We start from the raw sequence: 25,737 nt of genomic DNA on the forward strand, positions 1-25,737 counted from the left end.
ACATGCTTGAAATATACTTTTTTCATTTAAGGAGACAGGTAACACAAAGACAAGAAGCAACTACAGATGTATTCTCAGATGACAGCTTTGATACTTCTATCCTGTTTAGTTTCTGCATGGTGAAATCTCAGCAAAACAAGCAAAGTACAGTATGCAAGGTGACTGTTGTGTAACTGATGTACTGCGGAAACTTTGCAAATAATCAAACTAAACCATTCTTAATGGACACCCCATTGTGAGGAGGAACAATATGAATGCTGTGTGATTACCTAACTTTTGGAAGTAACTCCTACTCCAGAATACTTAGTTGCACTAAGTCTAAAGGCTGAACTTACCTTGGATGACTGTGTGATGTGAGAAATGTAGACTGCTCCATCTGTGTGTCTGACTCAATTAGCAAAGGATTGTAAGGAAATAAGAACAAAGTTGTGAGCTTTTTTATGCTTTTATTTTCTTTTTACCATCAGCAATACTGAGAATGTGACACAGGTACCCAAAGTTTACAGCAATTTTACAGTTTAACTACGGTTCTGTTACTATTACTGGCTATACATTTCTCTGCCATCTTTCAGATCCCTAAAAAAGACAAATGTAATAGTATTTACTGTCTAATAGTATTTATTTAGGTGTTTAAAATAAATAATGTAAAATGATTTAACCTTTTATTTAATATAACAATTTATCTATATCTTTCAACTCTGTCTCCTATATGTATTTGTCATGACAAGCACAGAGGATATTTTTGAAATATTCCACAACGCTTAGTTAAAATGAGATTTAAATATTTTTTTCCTCTTATGCTCAGAGTCCTTAGGAGTGGATACACACAAAGTTCCCCATATTATTGCTTATTTCAACATAAAGAAAGAATAAGAATTTTTATGGCTTCAATGATGCTGAATCCTGGGAAGACAATATTCAAGAAAAAGGCAGTGTTTTTTTTTGGTTTTTTTTTTTTTTTACAGCTAAATTAAACATTTAAAAACAAACAAGCAAAAAGTGAATACCCCAAACTATATATATGTATATATATATATTTTTTTTACAAGAAAAATGTAGCCTATAAGAAGTGTTTGCTTCTCATTACTGCTTTCAGAGCTGATGTTCCTCTCGATGGCAACTGTAAAATGTGGGGCCACAGTTGCATTCATTGTTCAGTGAGCTTGTCCACATAGTTAAACCCACCGACAGCAATGAATGTTGATTGTGACCTTTTTTTTTGTAAAGCTTTGCAGGGTGGGGGAGAAATATCATGTGGTGGTTAGGTTGCTATCTTCGATGTTAAGGCCTGAAAGCATGAAGTAAGGAGGAGGATGGTTAGCTGGAGGGTACAATCAACGGTCGATGGTTTTCACTTTAATTCCAAACTCACCGACAGCGTTGAATGTTCACTGAAGCAACCACTACAACAGAACTCCATTGACTTGACAGCATCTGAAAATGTCTGAAAGGAGGGGGGGAAATCAACACTGACGCAACAATTTCAGTCATGCAAACGATGCAGCTTCAGTCACTTTTCTCTTACCAACACAAATACCCTTCTCTGCCCATCCTATTTCTGTCTTCGTGCAAGGAGTTGGCAGTTTTCCAAACTTCTTTCTATGAAAAAGAAGATATTTCACTCATTCAGGCTTTAGGAACAGAAGTTAGAGGTCCAGGCACAAATGGATTAATTCTGTCTGTTATTTCACAAAACCGAACTTCACAGCAAACCAAAACACAAGATCCCATGTATCAGCAGAGCTGGCTAAAAGTTTTATGAATTACTGTTGTCAATCATAGATTGTCCAATTGACTGACATGGTTCAATTGGATTTAAACTTGCTTAGGATTGGTGAAAACTATATTTTCTTTTAAGAAGACTAAATTTCTCCATTAACATCTTATAGAGAAAGAGGGCCTTTCTTCCTTACCGATTGTCATACATGCAGAGCCTGTTATAGTAGCTTTCAGGAGGAAAAAAGACAACTGTACATCAAGGATTGATTACTTAAATTTCTATTCATCTATTTTTTTAGGTGACAACATGCTGTCCATATCCAGACCTTCATCATGACACAATAAAGTGCTTATTCTTAAAAATGTCCATATTAGCACAATTTCCAGTCTTCTGAGCCATTCAACTTAATTGTCCTTATTCTTAAAATAAATATTTTTTAAAAAATATACACATCTGTGGGATTGCGATTATTGTATTAGGGGAAGAGTTTTAGAGGCTGGATCAGAAGGCAAAACATGGTAAACTAGGAAATTTACCTTATTTGCATTTGTGGGCAGAGTTCTGCAGAGGGTCATCTTGCAGCTCAGCTGGTCTGAGTTCTTTTTTGCTAGGTCCACTCTTAGCTTGGTGTATAGAAATGACTGTCTTCTATGCATTGTTGTTTATCTTGTCATTTGGTGAAAGATGCCTTGTACTCTTTTTCATCCAGTTCTGATTATTTTAAAAAATCACAGTATATCTAAAGGCTGGAGTGTCATTAATATAGCCTGTTGGGGAACTAGACAAGAAAGGAATCAACTAATTTTCTTCTGTATGGTAGATTAGATGTGTTTTGTATAGGAAAACCACTGTGGTTATGAATATATCTGAATTCTAATCAAATGTGGCAGTCAACTTTTTTTTTCCGATAGAGCAGCATGAGATGTTTTGTCTTAAGCTCCAAAGTTTATTATTTCTTTTTTTTTTTTTTTTTTTTCTCCATTTATTTGTACTTACTTTTTGACAGTTTAATTTTGTGGTGTTACAAAAGGAATTCCTCATACCTGCAGGAGTGATGAGAGAATAAGGGTCTCCAACTCAGGAATATTTTGTGCACCTGTTCAACAGGGTCACTCATGTTTGACACCCATCCTATTAAAAGCTGTCTTGCCATACACTCATTTCTTTCAGTACTTACTCCTATGCCCTTGTTCTGTGCTTCCATCTAGCACCTCATGTTTCCATATGGGGTCTTGCCTGGCTGATACCTGGTAGTTAGGATGGGCTGCAGGGAAGGAGAGGAGCTATGGAGAGCTTGTGACTGGGTGGATTGCATCTTAGAAGGAATTACTTCCACAGGTTTTTCCCTCCCTGGCCCCCATAACAGAAAAACCTCAGTTCCTTGGTTACTCAACCTCTGTCGAAACAGGCTGAAACTTGTAAGTACAAAACCACAAAACAGTATTCCTGAACTCCAGCTCTGAACCCTGATGTGTGCAGGTTATGCAGGGTAAAAATGCTTTCATCTTCTCTCATCTGGTTTTAATTAAAAAAACAAAAAAGAAAAAATCCCTTACCAGTCTTAGCTAGCTGTTATAAATGCCAGCTTTATTTTAAGTTTTATTTCAGATCTGCAGGCTTATGTGAACATTCAGATTTGATGTATGGTTTTTTTTATATAAGGTTAGTAGGTCATAAATAAACCAAAGCACTTTCCTTGCTATGAGCAATAGGGTCATGGTGTACATGAAATATCGCTTTAAAAAAATTGGAAGCTAACATGAATTGACAGAGATACGTGAGGAAGTAGTTCGTTGTGTTGCTGTAAAGGCCATAGGGATTTGGACTGCTGGAGTTGCCTGTCTTAGGAATAGATTAGATATCTTGTCTGATGACCTGTACTTAATTTAAGTGACTGCCTTTGCCAGTCCTTCCAGAGGGCAACTGTGTGAAGTAGAGCATCTCATCCTCAGTCTTCAGTCCTTTTCCTTCTCTTGATGGCCTGACCTAAATTGAAGATATGCGTGTTGCACTGCACAATTACTTCAGTGCTATGTGAACTGCATGTTTGGTTCTAAATAGTCAGCCTTTCCATTTTGGCCTTGCTTTCTTGAATCAAAAGACTAATGTTCAACTTCATTTTACTGGTTAATACTGGCAACTATTATACAGTACACTCATGTTTAGCAGCTGCTTTATGTAAAACAATAACAAAAGCTCCCTCTCCTTACGTAGAAATAGTGGCTGGAGCGGCGAAGTGCTGCTCTGCCCTGCTTGGTGCCCCACCTCTTCCTTTTCTTCCTTCTCCCTCCCCCCAATACTTGATGAAATATAAATAATAGATGTCAGGTCTGGCTTGCAGACTACTTCAAATAGCTGTTTTAGTACTTTAAACAATGTCACTGCTTGCACAGTGGTGAGATCACTTAGGAAAAAATATTTAGGTAAATAAAAACAATCTCAGGTTTGGGGAGTTTCTGATGATTTTAGATAACTTCCTTAATGATGCATTCAAACATTCTATTCAGATTGTACACTGATTAAAATAGCATGTTAACTTATTTATATGGTGGATACTCTGCATTGTTTACAGCATCTTCTTTAGCTGGCATTGAATTGTTACTGGAGTTAATACCTTTTGAAGGCAAATATCCATTTGTATAAAAGGAAGACAGCAGAACAATACTCATACTGCAAAGTTATCTCATGGATACAGTTGTTGGCTACATCCACCTCCCAGTTGCCCTCTCCCACAGTCTGTCAACAGGCTTCCAGTTATACACTTGGGGACAGGAAGAAATGTAATGCGTGGATGTATTTTTAATTGTGTTGCAAAAGTGAATTCCAGTGGAAGTGTCTAAAAATGGAACTAACACACTTGGGATCAGATTCTCAGCTAGCGTAAACTGACACAGCTCCGCTGACGTCAGTGGCATCTGCGTTTACACCAGCTGGCACCTGGATATTCATCTGGAAAAAGTGAAGTAGAATGATCAGTTATCAGTTCTTATCACCTTTTCTGGTTTTTGTGTTGTGTGTTCATCTCTTTTATTAAACCTTTCTCAAATGACAAATTTTCATGTTGCATTGACACTTTACCTACAATAAATTAGCAGTAATACTAAATCTCAGTAAGTATTGACACTGCTGTGCTTTCAAGGGGAATTAAATCCAGCTGACTGTAGTTATTAGAGATTCAATTTATTCTTGGGTGACTTTGAGTTATATACTGAAAGTAAAAACTCCGTGCAGCTATCAAGAGGAAGTCCTATTTCTGACAAAATGAAAAGTGTTCATTTCTTCTGTGGACTTAAAAACTGCAAGAACAGAATCCAATTACCCTCATTACAATCTAAGACTTTCACTGTATTCCAGAAATGCTAACTGCAGTTGTTTCTATAGTGTGTTGGAGTGTAGAATCAGCTTTTAATTACTAATGCAGTAATTCTAAGGCAAATATTTTTCAAGAAATCCAACTAGACAATCAAATATTTCCATGTTGCCTTCAACCTATGGAAACGTCTCTGTAAACCTCTGCTGGAATAAAAAGATGTTTTAAGGAGTAGTTAATGATTTACTGGAATACAGCCATCTCTGGACAAAGTAGCAGCTGCATAATATCTTGAAGCGGTATGGCATGCAAGCCTGAGACAGGAGGGAGAACTGCAATCGACTTGTTTAAATTCTGCATTCTACAAGGCTGCTTTTTTGTACATTATTATATGAAGAAATCTAAAGTTATGCAGAATCATTGTTGTTCTTGTTTATGAAATAAGCAAGCTTTCTGGCACACCAGAAAGCGCTTTTTGAGGTTGAAATAATAACCACAAGCCTGTCTTTTGATTTTAAAACAAAAAACAAAAACAAGGCAAACAAACAAAAAACAACAAAAAAACCAAAACAAACAAACAAACAAACAAACAAACTTGTTTGACTTTCATCCATCACAGATCAATCTACAGTTCATTCAGTCCTCTCAGAGTTCTGCTGGCCCAGAAACCAGGACACCTCCAGGTATGCTACTTCATGTGTTTGTAGTCTTAGCTGACTTAGTTTTTTAGTCCAAAAATTGACTGTGCTCTTGAAATTAAAGCCATCAGATAGCATTACATATTGACAACACAGGCAGTGAGGTGGGATCCTGATTAGCCAAGTTAATTTGGGAACAGAACACATGTGAGGAGCAGCAATGATATTAGTTCAATCAAATATTTGATTGCACTACCAGAAATAATATAATTGCAGAGTTAAAAACTGTGCTTTGCACATTAGAATTTTATCTGATTAATATTTTGTTAAATTTTTGATATTAAGGACACTTCCAAAACAAAATTTAGTGTAAAAACACCCGAGGCAATATTTACTGTTTTACTTATTGCTTTAGACTTCATCAATATAAATTGTTACTCTTACTTACCAAGTCATAGGTGCATTCATGTGTTCTAAATAGACTTTAGATCTGAGCTACTGAGCCTGACTTTGCAGTTTATTACTTCATTTTGTTAGCCTTGTTTGAAATTGTCAGAGCTTTTTCAACGTACAGGATTGTGGTACTGGACCTATAAACATTGCTTTTTATTTAAAGCCAAGAAATTGGGGAATAAATTCTAATACTGCCTATAATTTCCCAGCCCTTTGGATGACAATTCTCTACTCTTTTACACTGGAGCACGTTACTATTTATGGAAGATATGTATATATTTCAGTGTCTATAAATCAGATGCAAACATCTGTTCTTTAGATCAGTAGATGGAGTATGGTAACTGTTTTTTACATTAATATCCATGAAGTAATGGTCACCCACTGACATTATGCTCAAACTTTAATATTTTAGCAAATATTTCAGTAGTTTATCATTTCAGGTAATGTAAGTCAAAACAGTAGAAATTGCAAACACAGTCTGGCATAGAGTTCTGTGTGGCCTGTACCCAAAAAATGTCAAATGGAAGCTGTATGATCGAGGGGTTAAATATTAAGAGCAACACTATCAACTCAGCTAAAACCGAAGAGCTTCTGTTAGTAATTCTACATACTCATTACTGCCTTTGAAGGGAATTTCTTACCCTCCTTCTTCCTGTGATACCCTTAAACAGGCATCCTTTTCTTATTTGATGAATCTAGACTGTATGCAGAGGTCTACATTTTTGTCTTAGTAGCATATCTTTCCCGTGTGATCCTGCAAGCAAGATTCTAAGACAAATAACTGTGAAGCTGCTCTCAGAAAACATATGGTATGTGTGGAAACCAAGACTGAGTACAAGTTAAAATGTAAGATGTGGGAAAGACAATACTGTATGATACGGTGGGTACTGGATGGAAAGGCAGAGGATAAGAATGTTCTTATCTGTTTTAGTATTTTTACATGAAGTGTTATCAGCTATAAGGAGAAGAATCTTCAGGATGTATTGTGTTTACATCAAGCATTTACTTGTTTGTCATATGTACCGAGATCGTGGTTTCATTGGTTGTTTTTCAACATCTCCTTGTCTTTGTATTTATTTTATGGGAACAGAGATATTTTGATGCTAAAGTTATGTCAGCATAGCAATTCAATGTTCATAGAATTAAACTATTAATGGAGAGTAAAAATACTCTAGATTTCTTAAAGTTATTGAGTCCTATTGTAGTCAAGTGTTAAACAACAGATTGCAGTTCTTTGTCTGCAGAAAATGGGCTGATTACTTTTAACTTGCCTATTGATCCTCTTGTTTTTTAAAAGGGAAAAAAAGCCAACACAAACAAAGAAAACAAAAAACCACCAAAAACAAGTGCTTCAAGATGAATGGGGATCCTCATCTTAGGATTTCTGGAGTATTTCAGTACAGTTTGTCTGTTGTCTTTTAGGTTCTTTACAGTGAAATATGAAATACATATATTCAGAAAAGCAAGTTTGGGGCTTTAAAAACTATTGTTTAGTTGGTGCTTTTGATTTTTTGTTATTTTTCAGAAGTTACCAGAAAAGGTTTTGTTTGAGTGCAAGTTAGCTCAGGGATTCTCCACATGTCTGTATCTCGCTGCCAGAGCAGAGTGCAGGAGCAACTGGCTTTAATATCCCATCACCTTCCTCTTTCTGAGTCACCATGGGAATGGACTGTGAGAATTCCCAAATTCAAATAATTATGGTCCTGCTGCACAAAGTTTCTTTTGATCAAGAGCAAGTCATTTGAACCCTAATGTTTAGTGGGTAATACTTACAGCCTCATAAAAGTGTTGTGATGGCTGATATCTCATAGTCCTTTGAACATGTGAAGTGCTATATAAACAACATAGGGCTATTGCACACAACTCAAGCTATTAGCGTTTGAGGCACACTGCCCCAGGCCCTTAGAGGGGAAATCACATCTTCACTGGAAAAGAGGCACCTTTTTGAATTCTCAGTCTACTTCCAGATTAAGTATCAGGAGTTTTTCAGGTAGCCAGCAGATATGAAAAAAAAAAAAAAAGTATATTTTTTCAAATACTGTATTTATTATTCATTACTGAATACTAGCTAAAGGTAGACAGCATTCAGTTAGAACTGAGATTCTGAAAATGTAAGGATGGTAAATCCTTGCCTGTTTGCATTATTTCCTTTGTTGAAATTGCATTTTGGCATTCTTGTGTTTTTTCCTTTGTGAAATTTGTGCATGCAAATCTACTTGTTGCTAATATCTTCAGTATTTTTCATGCGTAATTTGAAACAGATGATTAGGTTTCATCTTTCTTCCTAAAAATATCACCATACATTACAGAAGTTACACTACAAATGCAGCTTGAGAATATGTGAATACTGCGGATTTCTGTGTGTAAATGTGGGTGAAATTTTTTTCTTAAGATATAAATATAAATTAAGAAGATAGTAGGGGGGCACTTGCTCAAAAGTTGACGTAATATCTGTCTGTTAGAGCTGAAGGTACTGCTCAAATGGGAACAAAGTTTTCATGGCATTGGTGGAAGTGTCTGATTTGCTTTTTTCTGACTCCATCCCATGTTCTCTACGCTCTGATAAATGAAGGCTACTGCTTACGTCTCTCAATACAAGCCTATCATGCAATCACTCCAGTATGCAGTGTGGGATGGTAGAAAGGCTCATAGCTACCTTCAGGGAGAAGAGGAAATTCCTTGAAATCTTTTTATGCCAGTCATTGCTCCAGTTTAAAAACAAAAGTATTTGGTCCAGAGCTGCCAAAACATTCTTTTTTGCCTTTTGATGGTGTAACTTCTTATTTTCAACAGCAAAGATCATTCTAAAGAACTGCATTTTTTCTGGTGTGTGTTTGTTTGTTTGTTTTTTCTGTTCTTTTTTGTTTTGAGCTAAGATTTTAGGCATGTTAAATGACGTAAACAAGTTTTGGATTTTTTTTTACTGTTATCTAGGAACAACCATTTAAAACAAATATGCTATTGACTCAACCCTACAAAGCTCTGAACACAGAATAAGCTTGTACTCTGAAGGACTGGGCATGCAGTTTAAATATTTAGCATAGCAAAACCCATTGCAATACAAATTACTTGTACTGGATCCAATGATTTACAGCACAAATGTGAAGCATAATCCTGTGTAGTCACGGAGCAAATGCCAGTTTGTTTACTGTTTTCTGTTGGTTTGGGTTTTGTTGATGGGGTTTATTTGTATTTGTAAAGACCAACACACACAAGCTACTTATTTTCTGCCCTGTAATATATATATTCTTCTAAAGGAAAATAGCCCACAGTAAATAGATAGAAGATTGCAGGAACTGTTATAAAAGCCTTATGAGAAATGGTGCACCCTGCTTGTATTTTTGAGGCGTTCTCAACATCCTCCTCCCTGTCCCTGTTGAGCTCGGTGGCCCTTTGAAAAGCACTTTGTGCTCCAGTGACCACTTTAAACTTTCTATTGACAAAATTAAACTGGACTCTTCATTTATTTTTCCAACAAAGTGTGAGTTGAAAGTGGTCATTGGCCCAAAAACCTGTGGTGAGAGCAAAGATGATTTTATTGGCAAGGGGGAATGATGTTTGGTGTTCTTTTCTCTGTCCTTCAGTCCCCTTCTCCTGCTAATTTCTTCTAACCCTCTTGCTTCCTCACCCCTCCCAGAGTCCTGGGAAACTGCAGCTCCCATATCCCTTCCTGAAGTTTCCCTTTTCCAGCCCCACAGCAGCCAGGTTTCTCTTTTTGCAGCCACCCGATGCAGTAAAGAAGGTAGGCCAGGAAACGGAGCAGTGTGTGAAACCTTGACTGAAACTGGGTTGTGAATCCAAATCCTGCCTCTTAAAACAGTGGGGAGACTGACTGGGAGACTGGCAATGAAGTAAATGAGTGAATGGGCTGAGGGAAAGTATGTATAGGCAAAGGAAGTGGAGACTGTTAAACCATTCCTTTTGCTTAACATGTGCTTATGTGTGTTTCAAAAATACATGTGAACACTCATGTAGACATAGTTTAATGTGATAGAAGACAGGGAAATGTCTCTTTCTTCTGGAGATTTAAGGGGATCAGATTTGTAGATCTGTAACATCCAGAAGGCTCAAACATAAAGTGTGTTTTTACACAACTGGGTCTTGTTTTTCTTAAGTATCTAATACATTTAAACACTGAACCTGTGGTGAATTAATATTTTTTGGAGTAGGTGGATGGCATTTTATGCAGTTAGCACCTTCTCTAAAAATATCTAGGGATCCACTATTACCATCTCAGTAACCACTCTCTAAAAACAAATCATCATCTGAACCACCGTAGGTGATATTGGCTATTCTGAGAACTTTGGTTTCTGCATCAAATCAGATTTATAAAACCTTTATTGTTTAGGTACCTACCAGTTTTCCTGCTAAGGGTAATAAAGGAGTTTGAGGCTCACAGATTCAAATTTCTGTGCTGCTTAACGGTGTTCTGCTGGTATTTTTCTTCAGAAAATCTGGATGACATTCCATTTGATGGGAAGGCTCCATCTTTTAAGTTCTCTGGTAACTCTATACTCTGAACACCTAATGGAGAGACATTATGCTGGCTTTTAGGAGATAGGGTGAATTTCATTCTTGGGGAATATGACCCAGGTGCTAAAAAGCTATATCTGAAAGTGCTAGGTTAAAAGCACAAGTCAGCTAGGTACATAAATATTACATGGCTATATTTTTAATGGGTGCCTGTTGTAGACTTGCTTTGTTTAAAGATCTCAATAACCCTGCTGATTTATTGCGTCTTTTCTAGAAGTATACTGTTAGCAGGAAACTCAGCTGAAGCACTTTCAATCATGTTGGAGGATCATTATACTTTCACTTGAATAACTAATTAGTTGCAAGAAATTAACCACTGCTGTTAAGCACAAAAACACTTCCAAGAAGGGCTTTCATTTTTGTTGTGGAAAATGACCTCAGGCACTTGAGGAGGGGGGCAGAAGGGAGAAATAACGATCCTGCTGTCTTTTAATATAGCTTTTGTTTTCAATTCAACCTGATAACTAGCAGGAAGCATAGCTGTCTGAATAGGGCACTGCTCTTGGATTTGGGATAAATATGTTCTAATCTTGCCAATCCCATGGATCTGATGGCTGACCTCATTCCATTGATTGAAACTGGTTTAAGGTTCCAAACACTGTCCCTTAAGGCTGTGGGAGACAGAATATGAGACTGGGGAAGAAATGAATTTGTAAATAAGATGGAAGGAAGAATATAACATGACTGAAGAAAGGATATAACCAGTCTGTTCATGTCTCCGGAACTTATTTTTCTTGTTGTGAAATGTGGATCATGCTTAATAGGCGTGTGAGAGTCCAGTCTGAGTGTCTTGCATAAGAGCTCTGGTATTGTCATATGCTGTTCACAGCACTGCTAATATAATGTAAGACACAGTGAAGTGTGGAAGGCAAATGAAGAGCAGCTCAAAAACTCTCTGTTGCTGTTATGTAACAAATACCCTTTCCTAGGGCAAAACCTGGAGGGAAATGGAAGGCAAATGGCTTTGAAGATCTAGATTCTTCTCTGAGACGTAAAATCAATTTAATGAGGCGATAAAAGAATGACAAATCCTAGTCAATTTTTTTTTTTTTTTTTCCTCTGGAACTGCAATTTCACTCCTGCGATTTGAGAAAATATATATGAATATTAAATATGTTTTTAAATTCTAAAATAAAAAGTTAGCTTATGATGCATTGGTCATCTCCTTTCAGTCTTCTCCTCCTGCTGTTGCAGAGGCAGCGAATTCAAGTATTTGAGAAAAAGAGAAATATCGCTCAGTAAGGTGAGGTCAAAGGGGAGGGGAAGCTTATTGGTGTTTCTTGCTCTCCCCTTCTTTCTTGCTACCCACACTTGCAGGATCAGAAATTCAAGTCTTCAAAATATGTATCTGAGTTGTGGTGATACAGAAACACTGGGAATTATTCAGTGCAAAAAGGGAGTGGGTTAATGTAGTGATGACAAACTCCTCCTGAATATTAAAAATAAGGGTAGCACCACTCCATTCCTATAATACTTTTAACACTTTCTCCATCTCCTCAGGCTTTCTTTCCAATGGTTACTCTCAATCACTTATTTTGAGTACCTGAAGGTTAGGATCAGAATCTCATTCAACTGTTTATGCTTATACTGGATTACCTGCACATTATAAATGTCATCTAATAGCACTTGCTGGATATGGGGTTGGTTTGTTTGGGGTGTGTTGGGTTTTTTTGGTTTGGGTTTTTTTTTTTTTCCAAGTTTGCAACTTATTGCAACATTGAGAATACAGTAGAGAGGAAGGTCATGTCTGACTCTTTTGGGGGAGAGCTTACATATGTGCCTGCCAGGCAACCTAGCTTAATGTGAAAGAAAACAGCAGAGCTGCCTTCTAGAAAGAGGACATGAGCAATGTCATAACAGCCTCAATCAAACCCATGGTAGCATTTTTCTTGAGGAGCTATGGGGCAGACAATTTCAAACAGGGCATGGTGCCACTGGAACAATTCAACACCAATATAGGCAGCCAGGAGTTTGTGTGTGTGTGCGCATGTGTTCTTACACACGTGCAAGACACTCTGCTTCAGGCTAGCTGTACCTAAGAGCCCATTAGGAAAAAGGAAGGGAGAAAGGAATAGTGAAAGTTCTTTACTACTTTTTAGAAAATTACCTTCCAGACTTTTAAAACACGTTATCCTTAAACTCCATGCAGGGGATTTCATCAGGACCAAGGGATTTTGAAAAATCCCTTCCCTTGACACTCAGTGGAATTTCTGCTAAAAAATCCAGTGCTTTCTTTGTGCAGCTCTGAAAAGGGCAATCCGAGCACAAGAATACCGTAGAAATGTGTTAAATTTAATGCAATGTACCTTTCAGATGACCAGTATGCAATAGCCTAAGATTCTTTAGTTCTGTACCTGTGGTTCATGCAAACTATGTAGACATTCATGCTTCGTAGTAACTACAATTGAATAACGTATAACTGAATATAAAACTATTAACAGAAATCCAAGATATAGGCTGTTGACAGATGTCGCAGTTTTCCTTCCCCCTTTAGGAATCTGTTCTTTGGTTTGTTCCTATTACTTAATTTTGTTTTACTTGCTCTTCCATTTTGATCTGCAGCTGTTCAATTAGATTAATGAGTCTTTAGATAACAGGTACTGATTTTGACAATAGGTTCAAACTTCAGTTTGGACTTCTGCCTACAGTTCAGATTGGGTTCGAGTTCTTATTCAGATCTAAATCTTTAAATTACTTCCCACTTGGACACTCTTATTTATGCTACATCAAATATTAACTTGCTTGTGTCCAGACATCAGCTGTCCTTATGCTGTGGAAAACATTTGTCCTTCATAGTCTCATAAAATCAAAAGAAGTGGAAAATGTGTAGTCAAAAAAGCAAACAACAACAACCAACAACAAAACAACCCCCAAAAACCCCCAAAAAACAAAAGAAAACAAAACCAAAACCAACCAACCAAAATAACCCAACAACAAAACCCACCTTAAATATCTAGAGCGAAGAGAATGTAAGACTCTTCTGTAAGGAGAATCTTTGAAATACAATTAGAAAGAATAGGCAGTGATGTGTTCCCAGCATTTCCACTTCAGTTATTGGATGAAATCACAAGATGCAAAAGCCGATCACGAATGAATCAACAGCAGAACAACTCTAGACCTCTTCACTGAAAAATTGTTTCTGTACAGATGGAGTATGTTGAGCCAAGAAACTGGGAGAGAGGCAGAGAAATAGCACTTTAAGTGAATTATAGGAAAAAGCATGTAACTGTTCCATTCTTTCCATCAGGAAACTCATACGTATTAGTTGTGTGTAAATGTAGTTAATTTCCTATTTCACCAGCTGTGCATGCATGTAGTTGAGAAGATCAAGTAAATGAGAAAGTGAGTTGCACTGGTCATGCTTTAGAGAACCCTTGCTTTGATTTGCTATGTTGAGCAAACCAAATGTGAAGGAATTAGCTCCTAAAGTGTATTCTAGATTATTTCAGACAAATGGAATGTAAGTTTCACTGAGAATTAAATAAGTTCTGTACCGGACAAAGTGTGCTTGCTTGCCTAGTATAGTCCAGCAAGATTTTTTTTTTTTCCCTCTTTCTCCATGCTTTTGTCCTCTACTGAGGACACAAACCAAGCTTTTTTTATCTTCCTTTCTGGTTTGCCCAGGTTTAAGTCTGTAAACATGTCTTTATACTGATGAGTAAATATATTTCTGCAAAATTTTACAGTGCACAAACATTCAAACTTATACATCTTGTCAATTGATTCCACTTTGGCATTGAGGAAAAAAACATGGCTGCTTTTCTCAAGTGATCATTAGCTGATGGTGATGAGTTGGAGTTTCTATAGTTCAAGATTCCTTACAAGTGTAGTGAGTGAGTACAAATTCACTTACTATATAATTACAAAGGCTTGTCGGAGTTTCACAGCTCTGAGTAGAAATACAGATAGTTTTATTGGTCAATAAAGACCTGTACTTTGCAGATTGTACCATGCTTCATGAAAATTAAGAACCAACAGTCTTTCTTGCATTATGGCTTCTCTGTGCCCTAGGATGTTTGATATATGTTAAATGTTTGTCAGTGATGTGTAGTCAGAAGCCGAATGATGAATAATGTCCCTGGCATTCTGTCCAGGATTTTTTTCCCCACTGTCTTTAGAAAAAATAATGCAGTCTTGGGGCTTAGGACCTACTCTTTCTTATTCTTTGTCGTACTGTTTTGAGCCCTTGTATAGCACTAGTATCAACTATTCCATCAGCGTCTTTGAAAAGCACCTACCAGACTGCCAGATTCCTGATGCACAGAAGCTAGATGGTGCCAGAAATCAGTCACTCTGTGCTAAATATTGCTGCTGGCTCCACTCCCTGTCTCTCAGACTCTGTACAAGTCTAATCTACTTTTCTTCAGTGAAAAGATGGATTTAAAAACACTGTCTGAAGTTGCTGTTACATAACTAATGTCTTGCCATCCTGCATGGGTAAGGAGTTAAACTGGTCTCTGGTCTCAAAGGGCAGCAAGGTCCTATTTTGTTTCCTTTTGGTTTTATGTCACACGGAATGCCTTCATGCTCAGGTATCATGGTATTTGTCAATCAGTTCTTGATTTGCCAAGACTTAAGTTTAGTGAATATAGGAATTCTTCTATTTAAAATGAAGTGTTTTGCTGCCAATCACATCTAAATATCAGCATCAAACTGCCTTGCACATGCACAGAATGCCAACGACGAGAGTACCAATAAAGCAGTTCAGCTGCCTCCAGCTTCACCAGCCAGATGAAGTCTCTACAGAGTTGGCATACTGAAAATTAAAATGGTATAATATTAAAACTAAAATCAGAAAAAGTAATGGCAAAGCTAATATGCAAACAGTTCATTTTCACAATTGCAAATGTATTTTAATGGCATTTCCGGTTTTTATAGAATACAGGGGCCTTCCCAAAAACACTGAGACACATTTGACTGTATCAGAAAGAGTAGAATGCATTTTCTAATCACACTTAAAATATCCAAATAATTTTAGTAGGCATTTAAAACAATCATTACAAAATTAGTCCAATGTAGACCTGATTAAATTGTATTATTTTGCTTAAATGTGGTACACAGCTGGCTAGGGTGCTTAAGTAGCACATACCAACTAAATTCCAAATCTGAATCCTCAAAACACATTCTTCAGTGCTTGTCTTGCTATGGATGTGCCCAAAACCCTGACCACCAAAATATCTGCCAGATGAGTTCCCCGTTGTCCCGGCCAGGTTGGCGCTGAGCTCCCCCCAGCAGGAGGGTCCCACTGGACTCACTGCAGCGTGTCTTGCACAACAGGATGAAGGACCATGTGGTTCCCTTCCCTGTGTGTTCTGCTCCTATGAGCAGTCATTGGAGCAAGTCCTAAAGACGGGGTGAGGAGCATTTTCAGGGTCAGACTGCAGGAAGAGAGTTCCTGGTCATGTTGCTGTAATGATACCAACATAAAACCCAAATTTTCAATGCTGCAGCTCTAGACCTCTGACTCTCACTATTCTTCTACCTAATTTCGGACCACTCTCTTCAACCTGCTGACTTCTGAGAGCCCTCTTATGTGCATAGTTCTTTAAATGATGTGCATACTTCTTTAAATAATATGCATAGCTGCCTAGATATAAATCTCTGTGGACATTTTGGATATAGATGCTTGGAAGATAACTTCAACACTTATTATTTCTATAACGTCAGCCCTTTGCTTTCTCTAACCTCCCTTCCTCCCCCAATTAGGAGATGGATGTAATTATTGTGGGTTTTGGTTTACTCTTTGTAACTAAGAGGCTAATATATTCTTTGCTGGATGTTCTGCTTTCTTCTTAGGCCTAACTTGACGTTACTCCTTCTGCCAAAGTGACAGCTCCTGGGTGACGTGTGACACAACAGAGCCAAGATATGGCATGTGTTTTCTCCAGCTGCACCCTTCTCCAGGAGGAGGCTTAGCAGGTAAGCCAGAGCCACAAAGTCTCTCTCCATTATCAAAGGGTTTAGCTTCAGCTGTTAATTCTAGACATCTATTGTATGAACCCAGTATTTATGCATATGACTTTAATGGCTGAAAATGTTAGCATATGAATCTGAGGGTCTGAGACAGATTTTTACTATGCAAATTAGCTTTTAGCTAAACCACCCTGAAAGTAAACCTGAGAAGATAAAAGAAAATATTCCTATGTACCAGACTGCAGTGTTTATTTCTATTTATTACTCTGCCAATGAGCAGTCAGATGGCCCAGATGAATACAGGAGGCTCATTATATCTTACAGTTCTTTTCTGGATTTAAAAGGATGTGAAACAGCTCTGAGATAAATTTCTTGTGTTAACATTAATACGGAGAACAACTAATGGGAGCATCCTGTAATTTCAATGCAGTTTTTCTCCTGTATGTTTAGGAAAGAAAAAAAAAAGCTTTGATAACCCTTATTCTGATAACATTATGATCCACCTTCAATGTATGGGAATCTTTAGCTTTGCTTATCTGCAGAGTTGAACCTTAAAAAGTGCTATTCAGTTTTCTTCTACTCTGAATATGCTAACTAGAGTCTGTCTTAAAAAGCGGGATTTTTCTAGGAAAGGATTTTCCTTTTCAGTTGACTTTGGCAGGAGTTAACTGTGTATTTTGAGCTTCCTTATCCATGTTCACCTGCTTGAGTCTGTTGTTAGACTGCTTTATTACTGAAACTTTATGCTTTCTTGTTGTTGTTTATTATTCAGAAGACTGGGAAATTGAAAATAGTCTAATTACTCCTCTCTAGATGCCTTTGGGAATACTTGGAAAACCTCACTGCAAAAATTTGCTGTAGTATGAATCTTGCTGACTTTAATTTGATTTTTTTCATTCATGAACTTGAGACAATGAAGGGAAACGTTCTTTATGTACAATGAGACTGAGCTTGTGGAAACTTGGAAAATGTGCCTGTTCTTGAGAGATGGGGTGTGTAATAGCTTATGAGGTGCAGTTAAAGAGCTGACACAACTAAGATGGGTGCTGCTTAATACAGGTCTGGTAGAGCTGCTGCTTCTATTTGAGTTTCTCTTCCCTTTGCCTTCCCTGCTGCTTCTCCCACTGCTGCAGCACTGTCCTACATTTTCCCATCATGGGGGAGGAAGAGTTTGTGGGGGAATACTAGTTGGCAACAGAAGCACGCTTCCAGCTGGAGTCTAATGATAACACTCAGAAATATGTTGCTAAAATGCACTGCAAAGAGGGAAAAAGAGAAATAACAGCCTCAGGAGTTATCCTTCTGTAGTGAACTGTGGCAATGTAGATTGCATTGCAAGGGGTTGTGACTGTGGCTTCTGACAAGATGGTAATTATAAACTGAAGATAATTCAGTGCACTGTTTATATATAATTTTTTGTTAAACTTGTCATGGATATTTGCTTGAGGTGTGATTCTATTTAGGTTTGACTTTTTCATCATACTGTATTCACATTATTTCCCTGTTTTCTTATGTTTGGGGAAAAAAATTGTCTGAAATCTTGTCCTAAATTAGGCAATAGAGATACTCTTTTCAGGACCAGAATACAGGCACAGATGTTCCAATGGGTTTGAGAAATCTGCTTGGTCTTGTGCCTGGCTTTGGTTTCTTTCCCCTGAGCAGGGCTCTCCAAATTTCTTTCAAATCAGTTGTAGGTACTTAATAATGAAAAATGATAATGTTTGAACTGCCAGGCACATGATAAAAAATGCGTGTCAAAATTTGCAGCTTAAAAAGAGGTCTCTGGATGAGCTCAGCAAAATAGTTCACAGATTATGCTAATTGACGTTCACTCTAGAGAGTATCTATGGCAAATTGTCTGATTATAAAAATAATTATTAAACCAATATGGAAACACTTTATTATGGTGGCTTAAATTTTATTCTAATTTGTTTGATTTTCATATCATCAAATCTACAACAGTATTTAAAAATCATAGATATGGTAGCCCTGCTACAAGTGTCTCTAAAGCCCCATGCTTTTGAGTGATAAGCAGTGAAAAGCCCAGAGAAAACAGATATTTCCATTTCATCATCCCCTTCAGTCTCATCCCCTCTCTGAATATAGGTGCCTGTTATTTGACCATGCAAGGAAATTATGAAATATGTATGGCTGGATTTTTGAATATATAAATTAGGTATTACAGAAAGTTGTGCTACTTTTGTATGCAAGTTGAAAAATGAAAGAAGGCAAGGAATTTATTTAGCAAAAACAGGCAAAAATGTCTAAAAAACTTAAAATGATTGAATACATGGATATTTTGTCAGAAAATCTAAAATTTCAACACTATGAACATGAGTAAATGTAAGCAGGTTTTAAAAAAGGGAGATCTTTGAGACACAAGCATGATAGACTGTTTGATGGTAAAGAATGAAAAAGGTTTCACAGCGTCATATATTTCGGTCTGTTTGCTGAACCTCACAGAGCAAAAACTTTCTATGGAGTTGAGATGCAAACCAAAATATTCTGGCATTGTTTTTTTGTTTTCAAAGACCCATTTCCACCAGCACTCCATAAATAATATCTGTTTGAAAATGTACAGACTTAAACATTCAATTTTGTGTCTCTTAATGTAAATACTGAAGACTGCACGCATTGGAAAAAGTAGCGTACCTATTTCACTTTAATACATTCTAAATTGAATGATGGATTTGAAAAAGAAGAACATAGGAAAATAAATATATAGCAAGGTGTAAAAATGGAATGTATTTAATCATTAATATCCCTGACAATCATGGATATATGCAGTCTAACTTGAGACTTGTGATTTATAAGAAGGCATACAGAGGGCACAGACCATTCTCATTTGATTTTGGTTTGTGTTTAAATGCAGTGCTCTCCCTATTCTGTCATAATAACCAGTGAATTTCTATTGATGAGGTCAACAGGGGATATATATCAGTAAGTTTAATAATGGACCTGATTTCCCAGTTCAGAGCAGGGTTAGAGAGGAAGGTATTCTAATGTTTCCCCAGCAAGTTCTTTCATTTTTCACCTGAAACACGAATTACAGCCAGCTAGCGGTCAAGCGCATATTAAACCTTTGCCATATAATACCACATCTTTTCAAGTAGATGTCTGAAGGGAATATCTAGTATTCTTATCCTTATTTAAAGGCCAGCAATGAAAATCTTTATTGTACTAATTAAAGGAACCAAATACCATGCAGAAGATCTCCAGTTTCTTTTAAATAGATACTTCTGGGGGTTTGTCATCCACTTATAAATGGTGAATTGTTCTAGGGTTAGCTTTGGGCTAAACAGTTTGTCTTCAAAGTAGATTCTCAAAAGGGCCTGATGTTACTGTACTCTGCTCTCAATGAAGTTAAATGGATTTTTTTTTATGCTGACTTTTAGAGTTGAATTCAGGAAAGGCTAATTACTTCTGTGCAAGGAGGATTTTCAGATCAAATTGTCAGAACAAACCATCAGTACTTGGAAGGAATCCAATCCAGACTGACTGCACCAGCTTCTGAAGAACATTTGGGAGGCAGTTCCACTGAATTATGTTAATGTAAAAGAAATGAAATATTAGGAAGGCACTGATGAATGTGGTCAGATTAAAATGATGCAAATGCTAAAAGTATCTTCAAAGGATCATCCATGGCTAGATTCAGTGGTCATTAATAAGTCATTTAATACACCATTACATAGTGGTCTAGACTAAATTGAGAGCATTTACTAAGAGTTACCATGGGTTAGTATTGGACATATCACAACTAATTCTTTCTACAAATGAGACCATAAGTCATGAAAGACAGTTAAATACTATAGCTAAAATGTAGATATTCTTCCACTTTAGTCACTGGCTGATTACATAAGCCTATATGTAGAGTCATTATCAAATAAATGATCAAAGTTTTGTGTCTGGTTATTACTGACATGTCAGTAGAGGCTAGTATCTCAGTGATTGGTGGTATGTAAAAATTTATGGGACAAGGCACGTGGCACAGGGTAACGCCAGGTTTTCCCCTGGTTTGAGCAGGACATTGAACTGGGTGAGGTACTGAGGTCTGTTCTGACCTCACTGATTTCAGAAGTCTCTCTGATTTTGATCATTCTGAGTATACACTGATGGGGCTTGATGGAACTGCTTTAGAGGTACCTCTGTTAATGAAGATATTTCAGACAGCTCACGACTTTTAAGTAGCTCTATTTCTGCATGGTTTTATCTGCTGTTGGAGAAGAAATTGTATATCCAAAGGGAGCTCTGGCCTTCTGCTTGAAAGGTCAAGAATAATAGATATACCTTTTAGAGCACTGACACTTTAGGAAAAAAAATATTTGGGATCTTCATATGTGTGCGTAACTTCCTCGAATGTCTATAGTGTGGTGGAGTTTTTTGTTGTAGTGGTTCGACTGTGAGAAGGAATGAGTGAATAGCTGGGGGAAGTTTTGTTTTGCTTTGATACTCTGCTATCCAGTGTCAAATCATAGTGGCTTTGGATGATATTTAAAATGGTGTGCAGGGGGGGAAATATTATAAAAGACATCACATTGGAGGGGAAATATAAAATTAATACAATTGAAAAAATAAAAAAAATGAGGTCACTCTTAAAATATAAAATACTCTTTTCATTCAGGAAAAAAATAAAATAATTTCAACATCTCAACAGAAAGTCGCAGGCTGATTTTTCTCTTAACCAATGGAAACAGTTTTAGAAGTTTAGCTGAACTGCTGAATCTATTCAGTTGTCCTAGATAATCTTGGCAAGTTCAGAACATGCTCAAAAAACTTCATGGATTCCTGACACTTAGCTCTTCTGAGTTGAGACTATATCTTTAATAAACAAAAACCACTGTATTTTTGCATGTGGTATTAGAAATAAGAAATAAACCAACAAGAATACGATTAACTAACTGTAGTTTAATAATGTATATTTTTTTTAGTGTGAAAAGTTTGAAACACTAACTGGAGGATCTGAATGTTCAGACTGATGAACTGCACATAATTTACATTGCAGAAAATAGGAAACCATGAAATCCTGAAAATTCTTCCTTAGACAAATGAATTCTTTCATCTTAAGTGGAACTAACTGTTTGAGGGCTGCAAGCAGCAGACAAGCTTATAGAGGCAGACTCCGCAGAAAAGCAGTTTTGTGACCTTGAAACAGCTTTCCTTGGGTTTTTGAGATGAAAAAAAAAAGTTTTAAATCTGGACTAAAAATCTGGATTGGGTAACCAGCTCTATTTGTGAATTCATATGAGTACTTTAACTTCTGCAAAATAGTGTTTCAGTACATCTGGAATATTTTACATAAAGTGGAAATGAAAAATACCTAATATTAAAAAAAAAAAATCCAGCCCGATCTAGTTTAGAAGGTAGTTTGTTTAAAGCACATTATTTCTATCTGACTCCCTAGCCACTTCTGTATTTTCATTTTAAGTTCTCTTTTAGTGTTTTTTATTTGTCTCTCTATTATTTGTACCTCTAAAAATTTTGTTGGTGTAAATAGGAGCCTTTGCCATATGATAAATGAAGTATTGCAGCAATCTGAGTAAGAAATTTCAGTGGAGTCTAAAGATAGACTCATCTCTTTTATCTGTTCTTTGGCAGAGAAGAGAGTGATTGACGAGAAGTACAGTATATGAAAGAACAGTTAAAACACAGACACACTGACATTATAATAAAGTGTCTCATTGGGTGATGTGGGTGTTTTGACTATATGGCTGCAGCAGGTCTGTAATTTAAGTGCCATTAATGTCAGAAAAAGCAAAAGTATGGAGACAGAAATACTGTAAAATCTCTGGGCCTGTACTTACAATGCAGATAAAATAGCCCTTTGAACTTGTGGTGCCAAATGTTGTCCAAAGTTACCATTCTTTCATGAGGAAAGCAGTTTTTGTTTTGGTGAGGTTTTGTTTCTTCCCCCCGTCCCATCACAGACAGACATTTTCTGTTTAGATCGTTTGGCTCGTGTCACTGCAAAGGTCCCAGGCAAAGGGAGGCTGCTGGTGCTTTGCCTCACTCATGTCCCGTTCACACATTCAGTACAGAACTCGCTATTGTGAATAGTCATGACTATGTTTTCTTTGTGCTCGTTGGCTTTTGAATATGCTTCTTTATATTTTTACTGAAGTAGCACACAGAACTAATTCCACCAGAAGCTGTTGGTGTTCAGCTGTAACAGAGTTACACATAGTCCTGTGACTGCATCCCCGTTATAATATCACACTTGTTTCCACTCGGCTGTTGTAATGTTCTCTGCCTTTCAGATTTGTTGTCCTTTCCCTTGCTCTCCATTTTTCTTTTTCTTTCTTTATCCCTATTTGAAATTGTAACTGACTTTGTTTTGCTTATTGAACTTAACTATGGGTAAGCACATGTTTCCGTACCCTCACAGAAGCCAAACATTCAATGCACCTTAGTGTAACGTGCTCTAATTGTTTGCCAAGTTGGAGTGAGTCTTTCCAGAAACAGTTCCTGATCTTTGAGAACCTTGCAAAATGTGTACAATATGTTAATTGTGAAGATTTTTTTAAGCATGTACTTCAAAAGAGGAGAAGAAATGCTGTGTAATTGAAACTTATTTAAAGTACTCTGTCATTTATAGCAGGAGACTGTTGTAATAGTTACATTATTTCTTTACACTGATAGAATGCAAAGGAAAGGATGAAGCCTTTGTAAATTGCACTTAGAGGTTTTGGGTTTTTTTCCTTTAAACTTGTTCTTTGTATATCTCTCTGATACTATACCACGTATATACTAGGTATATCTAGTTTTGGCTAAGTGCGTGGGATCCTTTCAAAATATTCATGCAGTGTTTACAAAGTTTAAATCCTGCTTCTGTTCTGTGAATAAATAAAAAATAAACAGTAATAGCAGCTAAAGGAAAAAGTAGGGGGTTTAAGAAAAGTTCTCTTTATAGTATGAGCTTCATATTCTAAACGTGGTGTGTGCATGTAGGCATGTCTTCCCTCACTTAAAACCAAATAGCACCTAAAATTCTCTGCTACAAAATATGACATGGATCAATAAAGGTGCTGCATTAATTGAGAGACTTTGGATCTTAGAAGTTAATTACTGAGAATTGCTGTTATCTGATATCTTTCATGTGTAGCTACATCTACTTCTTTTGAGCAGGGTCTTTCAAATCTGTGAAATGGCTTTCTACTGATCCTGTGCGTTCATATAACAACTCAGGTTCTTCCAAAATCTAGTACTGGGAGGTGCAAAATAAATCTTATGATTTCTTTGGTTTTAGAAGGAATCTTGATCAGAGCAGTCAATAAAATACAACAAGGTACGTTGGCCAAATGAAAGCAATTGTCTCTGTTAAATAACAGCCTATTGAATATTAATCAAGTAAGATTTCCCTTAAATCACTGTAGTCTGTGATTTTTAGTTTTGGCAAGGGGCAAACGTACTTCTTCAAAGAAGTATTTAGTGACTCTAAATAAAGGTTCTTTGTTGAGCAGCCCAAGAATTTCAACTAGAAATTATACCTATAATTTATAAATTTCAGGTTAATTTTTCTCAACTTCTAACAGCAAATGCAACAGATATAACTTTGGAGTATGTTGGGGAACTGCACCATTTCCAGCTTCTGTCTTGCAGAGATCATTGTTTTCTTTCTTATTATTTGGAAGCGTCATGAGTAAAATACAGAAATTCTGTGTCTTGGGGTATAAGAAAACCTGTCTTCCCTTGGTTTCCTCTTCCTGTATTTGTTGCTAGTTTCTTCTGTAACTGTCCTGCCAATTGACTAATACCGCACTTTTTCTTACAATTTGTCTTTCTGCTTGAGAGTACAACAGAAATCACTCAAGCAGAAATGAGACTTTTATTTTCCATTCCTGCTGTACATTTTTTCCTTGCTATCTAAAACAAATCATTACTTAAGGAATCCTTTGGCTTAGTGTGACTACCCTTTCTCAGTATGGTTAGTCATGGTGATTAAAGCAACTTACTGTGTACTCAGTATTGAAAAGAACACTCGTTCAAATGACTAGAGGCCTCTGACTTTGTGCGTTGAACTTTGCAAATTCAGTGTTTTGCAAACAGGCTTGTGTGTCTCTGTTCACGTGTGTCAGGTTTTATCATGTCCTAGTCACACAGATGTGCAACCTACAGGTGTGAATTCGGGGTAAACTTTTCCATCATTAGTTTCTATGATGTGTTTCTATGAGAGATAAAAACGACAGGAAATGCCTTTCCTGTAAATGTAGAATTTACGTATGTCAGTTGCTGAAAGTAGTGTTGAAGAGGACTGTCTGCTTTTGAAATTCTTACAGACTTTTGAAAAATAATTATTGCTTTCTTAGCATTCTTGTCACAAAAGCTTGGCCTATCGGGCTATGAATTCTTTCTCCCTCTTGCCACCCATAGAAAACTAGAATTTACCTAGAGCATAATTACCTGTGCCAGAATCTCCTTCAAGTTAGTGACAGTGTTTGAAAGAATAGTAAAAGTTGGGGGGAGCTTAGGACTATTGTGACAGCTGCTCATAAACCACATTGCTAATACCTCTGAGGAGTCACAGAAATTGAAAGAAAGGCCTATTTTTTTAATATTACAGCTATAATCTTCAGGTCTTTAAATTGCAATATGTTGTAGTAGGAAATTTAGGGGAAGTGCCAGAAAAATCACCTTCCCACACTTATTTTGCCATAATATTCTTCATAATGCTCAAAGGGATGGAGCATAAGTATCAGATGATTTTTAAGAACAGAAGAAACTTTGAAATTAAAAATATTGAATAGGATATTTCAGAAATGATCATATATTTGCCCATATTAAGTTATTAACATATTTGAAACTATCAGCTTGAATAACACAGAAGCAGTATTCTGATCTCTTCGTAAATTGTGCCCTCAAGATTGGAAAATATATAATTCATTAAGATGGACTGATATTGATATCTTAACCATAGTAGTATTACTGATACTGCTTCAAAGACTCTGAATGGAAGAAGGATTTATGGTCTTTAATATTGCATGTCCTGTTCTGTATTCTAAAAACTGTTGTAACAGCATAATCAGCAGAAAAATTCGTCAGTTGCTGGAAGAAGTGGAAAAATAAATATGAAGAAACCAAAAGCTCAAGGATTAACAATTTAGTTAAGAGCATTTGGAAATGATAGGATGGTTTCCATGTATTTCATACAGAACACACAGATAGTATTTGAGTAG

At 36.7% G+C, this 25,737-nt stretch overlaps 1 long non-coding RNA gene across 9 annotated transcripts in view; it reads right to left on the bottom strand.

Moving 5' to 3' along the window:
- Nucleotides 1–1,026: 1,026 nt before the first annotated feature.
- LOC136103793 (uncharacterized) overlaps nucleotides 1,027–25,737 on the bottom strand; it is a 63,989-nt gene continuing 39,278 nt past the window's right edge. For 7 of the 9 annotated variants that reach the window (XR_011739760.1, XR_011739759.1, XR_011739755.1 and 4 more), the window contains 3 exons: nucleotides 13,599–13,824; nucleotides 2,257–2,498; nucleotides 1,027–1,599 (listed from right to left, as the gene is read on the bottom strand). This is a non-coding gene — a long non-coding RNA (uncharacterized lncRNA). Of the gene's footprint in view, nucleotides 1,600–2,256; nucleotides 2,499–10,477; nucleotides 10,646–13,598; nucleotides 13,825–25,737 lie in introns of all 9 variants that reach the window. The other 2 variants (XR_011739756.1, XR_010651667.2) reach the window with 2 other exon arrangements.

This window comes from Patagioenas fasciata, chromosome 6 (assembly GCF_037038585.1).
Source record: "Patagioenas fasciata isolate bPatFas1 chromosome 6, bPatFas1.hap1, whole genome shotgun sequence".
Taxonomy (NCBI): domain Eukaryota; kingdom Metazoa; phylum Chordata; class Aves; order Columbiformes; family Columbidae; genus Patagioenas; species Patagioenas fasciata.